At 45.8% G+C, this 11383-nt stretch overlaps 1 pseudogene; it reads left to right on the top strand.

Moving 5' to 3' along the window:
* The first annotated feature begins 4100 nt into the window (after window positions 1-4100).
* On the top strand, window positions 4101-4628 carry LOC140723323 (lysozyme g-like; annotated as a pseudogene).
* Window positions 4629-11383: the final 6755 nt, after the last annotated feature.

The following is an 11383-nucleotide window of genomic DNA, read 5'->3' as shown; positions in this document are numbered from 1 at the left end:
GTCTCGGACCCTCTCTTTAATCGGTAGAACTTTCCCAAGGAAATGTGACAAGACCTGGAAGTAATATTCAAGGTGAATTCTCACCACACCTTGTAGGACACCTCCCAGTAAGACATCTCTATACCTCTTCTCCAATACTCCTGCATCACAGCACAAGATACTGCTTTTTGCATCCTAATTATTTGCGGTACCTGTATGTTAACTCTTAGTGACCTGTTGACAAGGACCGTGAGGTCCCTCTGAACCATTCAATCTGTCCCCATATATATATATATGGATTTTCTAGTTTGTTCCACTAGGAATGGATGGCCTCATATTCTGTCTGTCTGCACACCTTCATTCCTTCACTTCTGTCTGCATCCCCAAACCATGGCTGCGCCCTTCTCACCACTAACCCTGTCATTCAGATCTGTGCTACAGCGACATGGATATAATAAAGTTGGTCCTCACATTGAAAACTCCAATGTAGACGGTGAACAGCTGGCGTCTCACTCACAATCCCTGAGTCACCTAAACGTTTGAACGTGGTCCATTTATTTCCTTTATCTGACATTGACCTGCTGACTAATTCTCACCCAAGCATATTATCAAGAACCCCGTGTGCTTATCCAAACCTTTTTTAAGTTCTTCCAATACCACATCCATCAGTTCCCAATTTTCCCATCTGTCTGTCCAGTCCTGAACCCACACTGACGCTGCCAGCCCCGTGGGTGAGGATCTGGGGATTTGGTCTGTATCTCTACCTGTTGGATATTTGTACAGAATTCAATGTAAATATTGACCAGGTAAATATTGACGGTTCAGTGTAAACCGTTGTATTGGTAATCTGTGTCTCGGTCTTCGGTTCAGTGTGGGACTGAGTCTGAATTTCTATGTTGTCTGAAAATGTGGAACTGATGAGCTGTCGGTGTCTCTGTGCTCTGTAACACAGCTTGGGTGTGAGAGAGGAGCGGCTGCTTTTGTTCCTCGACAGGTGGGAATATCGGAGTTGATTGAAATTTCTCCCTGTGGGTAGGAAAAGGAAACAGGGTCAGTGAGGGAGACGGTCGCCTAAATCGGCTGTTGCACACTATACCATTGTCAATCTGTCGGTATGTCTCTCTCTTTCTTTGGCACATATATAACATTGCATGTGACGCTTGTCTTTCTTTTATTCACTTTCAGCTATCCTGCGTTATTGACCATCCTATCTAAATCTCCCAATTTAGAGACAAAGTTTTAATATTCAATATTTAATATTTCCTTTGCAGATCGAAGCATTTCTTCGTAATTTTCGTTTGACCTCTAACAGGTTTGAGATGCTCTAAAACGCCTATTACATTAGCAACATCTCAAAATTTTTGAGGAACTCCGCAGAGCTTTGTCAACACATTGTGTGTGGTGCCTTGGATTTCCAGAATCTGCTGGTGATCTCATGTTTTGTACATTAGCATCGTGGTCGTCAGACCACTGCCATCACGTGTGTGTGTGTCTGTGTCCGTGTCCGTGTGTGTGTGTGTGTGTGTGTGTGTGTGTGTGTGTGTGTGTGTGTGTGTGTGTGTGTGTGTGTGTTTGTCTATGTCTGTGTCCGTGTGTGTGTGTGTGTGTGTGTGTGTGTGTCCGAGAGGGTGTGTGGGGAGGGGGGGCTGGGTAGAATGATGCTGAAAATAGAAAACCGCAGGGACAGAAGTTACGGATCGGACGTGTCTTTGAACTGTGCTTACAAATGGATAATTAGTGATCAAAAGACTGAAATCTGTAAATGTGGCTATTTCGGGTCTTTGTCATTAGAGCTTCGACATTCTTTTCACTGGATGAGTCACCGCTGAGGTAATGCGTAGGAATTTATAAGTACTTATCTTCATTCGGTCCAATATTTACATTTTTTCTCCAGAGAAAAGGAGTTGAAATACCATGTTTGTTTAAGTGACTGTGGTCAGTCAGTCAGCGCAGTAACCGTAACTCTGGAGACTGATGCTTTGTATAAATCAGCGCCGTTATGAATACATTAGCTCAGAGTTTCTGACGTATCTGTGAATTCAGGAGCAACACAATTGGCAGATTATCACCGAAATGGGGTATCCAGTCCTCTTGCGGATAGGAGAAGTTTACTATCCTTTTATTGCAGTCTTTGGAATTCCCGGTAATCCGCCGTATCAGCTGCCGTTGGTGGGAATTGAGGTCGAATATCAATGTAGTGATTGTTTCTGGCGCTGGTTTCCATTACCAGATGTCCAGTCCAAGTGTTCGGCATTCTAGGGATGGAATTGAAACCAGTGACTGTGGATTCTGATACCTGGATCTAAAAATAAACTGCTGTAGGAATTCAGCAAATCCCCTAACATCGGAGGACCTCAGTGGGCCAAGCAGATATCTTCCAGTGTTTTGTGCTCAATAATGTGCTGTTCGGGTTTCTGCGCTATTGGTCTCGAAGCAGTTACACTGCATTTGCAAATATTGTGTTTATACTGCCGAGGAGATGATACTAATTGATTGTCTGAATTGGTATGTTAGCGGTTGTGTGAGGTACGAGTAAAGGGAACGATTCAGCAAATGTGAGGAGCTTCATTTTGCACCATGAACCTTGAGGATGTTTAGTAATTGTGTGCGGTGTGACAGAAAGTGAGGTAGTTGTTGGACAACGCAATGACGTCGTTGCTGATCAATCAACAAAACCGAAGTGGTCATTCATAACTATCAATACTGTGAAATGTATTCTATTGTCCACATCTGACACTGCTACAGGCATCTGACTGCGCCACCGAGTCTGCTACTGGACGTTGAATTCCTCTCCCCGGCTTCCCTGTGATGGATATTCAGCTGGAGGCTTCAGGTATATCTGTGAAAGAACACACACAAAATGGTGATGGAACGCAGCAGGCCAGGCAGCATCTTTTGGAAGAAGACGGCCGGAAACGTGTTGCCAGCATCTGCAGATTTCCTCGTTTTTGAGTATATCTGTGTTGCTGTATCAGACTAGGCTGTGACTGCTGCCTCAGTCAAAGATCTGCTGTGAATTCAGAGAGGTAGCAACTGCTAGAATAGAAAACAAACCACGGGAAATGCTGGAAGCACAAAGCCCCAAACGGCATGTAGAGAAAGAGAAAGCAGCGGTATAGAAAGAGAAAGCAGCAGTATAGAAAACTGCATGTATAGGTGTGCAAACACGAGGAAATCTGCAGATGCTGGAAATTCAATAGACACTTCCACTGTGAAGTGTTACTGGGAGATCCTGCTTTTTCTGGCGGACAAGTGCTACACCTGCGCTTACACTTCCGCCCTCGCCACCATTCAGGGCCCCAGACAGACCTTGCAGGTGAGGCGACACTTCACCTGTGAGCCGGCTGGTGTGGTATATTGCGTCCGGTGCTCCCAGTGTGGCCTTTTATATATCGGTGAGACCCGACACAGACTGGGAGACCGTTTCGTGGAACACCAACGCTCGGTCCGCCAGAAAAAACAGGATCTCCCAGTGGTCACACATTTTAATTCCACGTCCCATTCCCATTCTGATATGTCTATCCATGGCCTCCTCTATTGTCAAAATAAATCCAAACTCAGGTTGGAGGAACAACACCTTATATACCGACTGGGTAGCCCCTCTTCCCCTTCTTACCCCATCCGTGACATATTTAGTTGTTTACCTGTCCTCCATCTCCCTCGGATGCTCCCCCCGTCCTTTCTTTCTCCTGAGGCATCCCATCCCATGATCCTTTTCCATCTCCAGCTCTTTCGCCAAACACCTTTCCAGCTCTTAGCTTCATCCCACCCCCTTGGGTCTTCTCCTATCATTTCGCATTCCACCCCACCCCCCTCTACTTTCAAAGCTCTTTCTATCTTTCCTTTCGGTTAGTCCTGACGAAGGGTCTCGGCCCGAAACGTCGACATCGCTTCTCCCTATAGATGCTGCCTAGCCTGCTGTGTTCTACCAGCATTTTGGATGTACAGTTGTGCTTTTGTGTGACTGGTAGATGTTGAGACTTTGGCTTGTGAGGCTTTACTCAAGAGGAGGAGGTACAGATATAATTACCCCACGCATCTCTGTGAGCTTGTAAAGGTGTCATCATCCAAAATTTTATCAGAACGCCATTCAACCTTCTGTAGCTACCAGTAACAGAACTATGTCAAGATTTTGTAGGTACGGAGATATTACAAGGGTTGACAAAACAGACCCTTCCCAGGTCACTGCAAACCAGGACGGCCTAGGGTTCAGTGGTGTTGCGGCTTCTCAAAAGATGATGGAGACGGACCTTCAGAGGGCAAATCGTTGCAAGTCTTCGATATACCAAGTTGTCCATGCCCACCAAATCGATCCAAAAAGCTGCTATAGCATCTCTTTAATCTCGAGTAGGCAATGCCTTGGTAAATGGCTGCGGTAACCATGGGAATGCATTTGGTCCCATCCAGGTTGACAAACGCTGGCATTCACTTCGTGGATCTTATGACAGCAGAGAACATCTTATGCAAGGAACAGAGACATGTGGTAGAAATGTTTGGAGCCATTAAACAAAAGTTTCCAAGCTGGACCAAAGAGCAGCAGCTTAAAGGTGAGCTTGCTGCTTACAACATGGGTCCGGATAATGTCCATGACTACCATAATGTGGGATGCTTATTCAACAGGCCATGAGGACTCTAATAATGAGAAATAGTTAGTCGTGTCATGGGGGCTCTCCGAAACAGATAAAAGAAAATACACATTAACATCTTTCCCACATATTTTATTTCGTCTGGATGAGTGGTTCCGTGATTTGCTGTTTCTGTTGTGTCCTTCGGCTGTTCTGTCGCTGACAGGTAGTCGCATGGAAGTTGATGATTTTTAATGCAAGAATCCCGCAATCAGCGTCGAGTTTTATTCATTTCATTCATATCAGAGGCGGATGACGCCGACAGAAATTATTCCAACCATTAATTGACTCTGCGGTTACCTAGTTTTATCTTGAGGCTGCCTTTTCACATTTTGGTAATCAGAAGGGAATCTGAATTCAAATCATTTGACTTTATTTTAATACGTAAACTCAGCCAGATCTTGACTCTCTCTTCACCCTTCTACCGCTACATGCAGCAAAACAGTGGAAATATTAGACGATCCCCGAAAAATGCTGCACTGGGTTCCATTCAGTATTTTCTCAATTTGCTATTTCCCCTCTTTCTTCCAGCGAACCTGGTGGCGATTGTGATCCTGTCCCTGGGAACGAGCGATCTCTCCAAATGTGTAACTCGCTACCTGGTGGGAATGGCAGCGGCCGATCTCCTGGTCGTTATATCGCAACAGCTGCTGATGTGGACTGCTTGGATTTACTGCCCACAATCATTCCTGTTCATCACTCCTGTGTGCAGTACTGCTAGATTTTTGCGAGCACTGCGGCCTCTGTCTGGCTGACTGTCGCTTTCACCTTCGATTGATTTGTAGCTATTTGCTGTGAGAAGCTGAAGATAAAATATTGCACCGAGAGAACCGCTGCTGTGGTTATCGGGGCAGTGAATGTGCTGACTTGTTTGGAGAGTGTCCCATGGGGTTTTACCTCTGAGCGTCTTGTAATAATTGATGGTGTTCCCTGGTACTGTGTTCTTACACCGAGCTACAAAAACTCTCCTTCATGGGCGGCTTTTGAGATGTTTCACCGTATTTTAACACCATGTGTCCCATTCTTTCTGATTTTGATGCTCAATATTCTGACAGCCAGGCGAATTCTAGCGGCTAGTCCAGCACACAGGCGGCTCCGGGGACAAAAGAGTGGAGAGAATGACAAGGACCGGGAGATGGAGAACAGACGGAAATCCATCGTTTTGCTCTTCAGCATAACGGGTAGTTTCATATTGCTGTGGGGAACACGTTTGGTATTTCACATCTATCAACGGATTTCAAAGAGTTTTGTTTATTATTCTGTCATGAATCCCGTTCACATTATAGATGAGACATCGGGAATGCTGCAGATCCTCAGTTCCTGCACCAACACGTGTACTTACGCCATAAATCAGAGCAAATTCCGAGAGGATCTCAAGAATGCGGTGAAATACCCACTGAATCGGATTTTGAAACTCATTAACGATAGAAATAAAGACTGTGCAGTAGTACAATTCAGCTGCCTTCATGCCCCTATTCTGTACTCCCACTTGTGAGTAAATGGAAACAATATGATGAACTGAGTTACAAACAAAGCAGGAGAGCATCTGTTGATGCTGGAAATACAGAACAGCACGGACAAAATCATGACGGTTGTCGGCCCGAAGAGTTGAATGTTTACTCTTTTCCATCTGCTGAGCTGCTCCAGCATTTTCTGCGTGTTGCCTTATAGTTATAAAACAACTATTTACAGCCGATCCCGACGACAGCACCGGCCTCAACATCCCAGAAAACTCCAAAGAACCATAGAACACTACAGTACAGTACAGGCCCTTCAACCCTCCATGTTGTGCCGAACCATATAATCCTTTAAACATGTACTAAATCCACACAACCGCATAACCCTCTATTTTTCCTTCATCCCTGTGCCTGTCTAAGAGGCTCTTAAATACTCCTAATGTTTTAACCTCTACCACCATCCCTGGCAAGTCATTCCAGGCACTCACAAACCTCTGTGTAAAAAAACTTACCCCTGAAGTCACCCCTAAACTCCCATCCCTTAATGTTGTTCATATGCCCTCTGGTGTTTGCTGTTGGTGCCTTTGGAAACACGTACTGAATATCCACCCTATTTATGACTCTCATAACCTTGTAGACCTCTATCAAGTGCCCTCTCATTCTTCTACGCCCCAAAGAGAAAAGTCCCAGCTCTGCTAACCTGGCTTCATATGACTTTTTCTCCAAACCAGTTAACATCCTGGTAAATCTCCTGCACCCTCTCCGTAGCTTCCACATCCTTCCTATAATGGGGTGACCAGAATTGAACATAATACTCTAAGTGCGGTCTCACCAGAGATCTGTAGAGTTGCAACATGACCTCTCTACTCTTGAACTCAATCCCCCTGTTAATAAAGCCTAGCATCCCATAGGCCTTCTTAACTACCCTATCAACCTGCGCAGCGACCTTGAGGGATGTATGGATTTGAACCCCAAAGTCCCTTTTTTCATCCACGCTCTTAAGTAACTGACCATTAATCCCGTACTCAGTCTTCTGGTTTGTCCTTCCAAAATGCATCACCACACACTTATCCAGCTTGAACTCCATCTGCCATTTTTCAGCCCAACTCTGCAGCCTGTCTATATCCTCTTGTAACCTTCGACCACCTACAGCTCCATCCACAACTCCTCCAATCTTCATGTCATCCGCAAACTCACTCACCCATCCTTCCGCGTCTACATCCAGGTCACTGATAAAAATCACAAATAGCAGGGGTCCCTGGACAGATCACTGCGGCAGTCCACTAGTCACCGACCTCCATGCAGAATACTTTCCTTCCGCAACTACCCTCTGCTTCCTTCCTTCAAGCTTTTTTTTATATCCAAACAGCCAATATTCTGCTTATCCCATGACTAATGTCGTACTGGATGAGTCTCTCCTGAGGGACCTTGTTAAATGCCTTGCTAAAGTCCATGCAGACCACATCCACTGCCCAGCCCTCATCAATTTATTTTGATACCTCTTCAAAAAAACTCAATCAGGTTCGTGAAGCACGATCTTCCCTTCACAAAGCCATGTTGACTATTCATGAGTAGACTGTACTTCTACAAATGCTTGTAGATACTATCCTTAAGAATTTTTTCCAGTAATTTGCATACCACCAACGTAATACTCACCGGTTTATAATTCCCAGGTTTCTCCCTATTACAATTTTTTTTAAACAAGGGTAAAAAAAATTGCCATTCTCCAGTCCTCCGACACTCCCCCTGATTCAAAGATCATAGCTAAACCTCCGGCAATCTCTTCTCTCTATTCCCCCAACAACTGGGGTTGTTGTGTCATATCCGGCCCTGGGAATTTATCAATCTTGATGTTTAAGAAGATTCAGCACTTTTATTTCCTTAATCTCCACATTGTCCCGCACACAGGCCTGCTCTATTTCGACCTTTGCCCTGATCAATATCCTTTTCACTTGTGAATTCTGAAGCAAAGTATTCATTTTGGACCTCCCCAGCCTCCTCCGCCTCCAGGCACATGTTGCCCTTTTATCCTTTAGCAGTCCCACCGTCGTTCTCGTAATCCTCCTGTTCTTCACATACGCATAGAACGCCTTGGGGTTGGCCAAGGCTGTTGCATCGGGACCCAACTGCAAGACACATGCACTGAAGTCCGGGAAACAAGACGAGACGGAACCAAAGGACGGGACGGGATGCAGTCTAGGCAAGGGAAGTCCGGCCAGGACGAGGGTTTGGGACCGAGAAGCCTGGGGTGGATTCCAAGCCCGAGACTGGACAAGGACCCAGAACCCGGACCCTTGGACTTGCCTCGGGGTCGGAACCCTAAACCCAGGCGAGGACTTGACGATGCTTGGCTAGAGACGAGGCTGAGGTTGAGGCTTGGCTAGAGACTAAAGAGTTGGCTAGAGGCTTGTGGTGTTGAGGCTTGGCTAGAGGCTGGAGATCTTGAGGCTGCAGGCTTGGGTCGAGGCTTGCGGCTGGAGCTTGAATAACTCGGAGGCTGCAGCTAGGGGGCAGTCTAGGAACGGTAAACCAACATGGAGCCGGGACTTAACCTTCAACAAGCCGGGATTCATCTTTAGCAAGACACTGACATGAGACGGGACAGTACGCAGACATAGAGCCGGGACTTATCCGCCGACAAACCGGGTCTCATCTTTAACTCTACAAGGTGGGGCAGGACCGTCCGTCGGGTAACGGCAGAACGGCCGGACTTATCCGACAGAGGCAAAGAAAAAAACAAGACAGATTCCAGCCGCAGGGCAATGGCAAAACGGACTAACTTACCCCAAGGGGCGAGGACAAGAAAAGACAAACACGAAAGAACGACAGACAGTTCCATCTATGCATCGGGGTAGCTCCGAGTAGCCGTTACGGTCGGCAGCCCTGGCTGGCTACGGAAGCAACCGGATCCCTACCTAGCTCGGAGTGGCTAACGGTCACCCAGCTGGCCCGGGAAGCAACTGAATCCATACTGTAATGGCAGCTCCGACTACTACCAGCAAGGTTTCCAGTAGCCATGTTTCTCCAACGCAGCCCCAAGGATGGCAAGAGTCCGTTCCAGCCTTCCACCAGCCATCTGTGCCATGAGAATCTTGACAACACGACCCCCAACCACACTCAATACCAGGGCCACTTATATTCCCAGTTCCACTATGAGCCTCAGGTGTTTCTGGTTAAGTCCAACCGAAGCAAGTGACCGCCGGTGAACCCAGAGTCCGGAGTCCGTGGGCCAGTCCACGGACATCGGACTGGGCCATAACAAAGGCCTTCTCATGCCCCCTTCGAACTCTCCTAAGTCCTCTCTTTAGCTCCTTCCTGGCTACCCTATATTTCTCATGAGCCCCTCCTACTTCCTGCTTCTTATATCTAACATATGCTTCCAATTTCGTCCTGACGAGCTGCCTCACGTAAAGATCCCTTTTTCATCTCACCTTCTCCCGGCTTAAATTGAATCTTGAGGCAAACCTAGCACTCCTTCTTCCCGGTTCTGACAAAACTGCCTGATATGGAGTATACTGTCGTCGGCATCACCATTCCTGGTCCCATCGTTACCCGTCATTTCCTTTACGCTCGTTTTCTCCTCTGTCTCTACCTGTGACTTTTCCTTCTGTTTTCCCGTTTGAGATAACTTCCAGTAACAGAAATTTAGCCCTCAGTGAAAGAGTTGGGGGGAGGGGGTCTGGAGTTGGTTCGGTGGAAGAGTAGATGTTGTGAACCCAAGAACAAAAGACACAGGTGAGGCGAAATGGGAACTGACATGGTCTAATCCTACACAAAGTGCTGGAGAAAGTCTTTAGCTCAGGCAGCAGGACTGGAGAGAGATAGAGAAAAAAAGATCCAATTCAGCTGCAGTGTCTCTTCCCAAAACGTCGGTAGTTTATTCTTTTACATAGATGCTGCCTGGTCTGCAGAGCTCCTCCAGCATTTTGGATTTGCAGAACCTGCAGATTTTCTCCTGTTTATGATTGGTCTACTAGTCAGTTTCAACGAGATAGTCGGCTATGCCAACACAGAACTGACCCTGGACAAAGAACAAGCGAATAATGGTTGAAAAGGACATTGATATAGAAACAGACACTTGATAATTAATGGAACAAAGGCTCAATTAATTTTGTATTTCAAGCGACTGGGAAATTGGAGGGTCTCTAAACAAACACGAATAGGGATATTATTATTTACAAAATTAGAAAGATGATGGGTGTAGCAGTAGATTGTGTTCGGATATTACATACTCCAGATGAAGCTGAATTGAGGAATCAGTTTGAGTCCTTCAGTAGTTGGTCGGTGAATTTAATTAATGTTAATCGTGAGCGGGTGATATCGTAATATAAACATTAAGTATAAGCTTGGTTGAGACGGATAGAGGGTAGTAGGGATAATCCTGGGAATTGTGAAACAGTGACTCCTGGCATCAATGGAGGCTCAAACTTTGAAATGGGTTTCCCTGCGGGAGGATTGACAAATATTTGGAGAAGCAGCATTCGAGACAGTCAGATCACTTTGTTAGGGGAAGGTCATGAATTGCGCTCCTGAATAACTTTCTGTTATTATTTATTGTAATGCCGGTACTGTTTTGTGCACTTTATGCAGTCCAGTGTAGGTCTGTAGTCTAGTATAGCTTTCTCTGTGTTTGTTTTTTTCTAATTACGTAGTTCAGTCCAGTTTTATGTACTGTGTCATGTAAACCATGGTCCTGAAAAACGTTGTCTCATTTTTACTATGCACTGTACTAGCAGTTATGGTCGAAAGGACAATAAGAGTTGACTTGACTTGACTTGACTTGAGGTGAAAGGGTGACAAAACAAGCTAATGTGGTTAGAGTGGTGGACGTTCAGTGCATGGAATTGAGTAAGGCGTTTTACAGGAGCCGCCACAACAGACTCACCCAGAACGTCGGGAGTCATGGGACTGATGGAATCTCAGCTGCCTGGATTTGGAATGATCTTCCCTAGTGAATATGGGACTGGCAGTAGATGGGACCTTTCCAAGGGATCGATTATGTACCCCATCCTTTTTTTGATATTTTTAAGTGACTTGAAAGAGGAAGTGGATAAGTTAGTTTGTAACTTGCAATTTGAAGCTCCAAAATGCGTAACGTTTAGAATCAAAGCATTCACGCTCGGAGCAATGGAAGTCGGAGTTCAAATCCGGTGTTTTCTGGAAGGAGTTTGTACGTCCTCCCCGTGATATTAATGGGCTTTCTCCCAAGTTCAACCAAGAAAAAGAGAAACAACACTTAGCGATCCGGCTAGGATAAAATTGTGGTGCTGGGCACTGCACCTCATTGTTATTCGCTTCATCTCTAAATGCATAAATGACACC

The sequence above is a fragment of the Hemitrygon akajei genome, unplaced genomic scaffold (assembly GCF_048418815.1).
Source record: "Hemitrygon akajei unplaced genomic scaffold, sHemAka1.3 Scf000109, whole genome shotgun sequence".
In the NCBI taxonomy this organism is placed as follows: Eukaryota; Metazoa; Chordata; class Chondrichthyes; order Myliobatiformes; family Dasyatidae; genus Hemitrygon; species Hemitrygon akajei.
The sequence above is the reverse complement of the archived record's forward strand: the minus strand, read 5'-3'. Positions and strand labels throughout refer to the sequence as shown.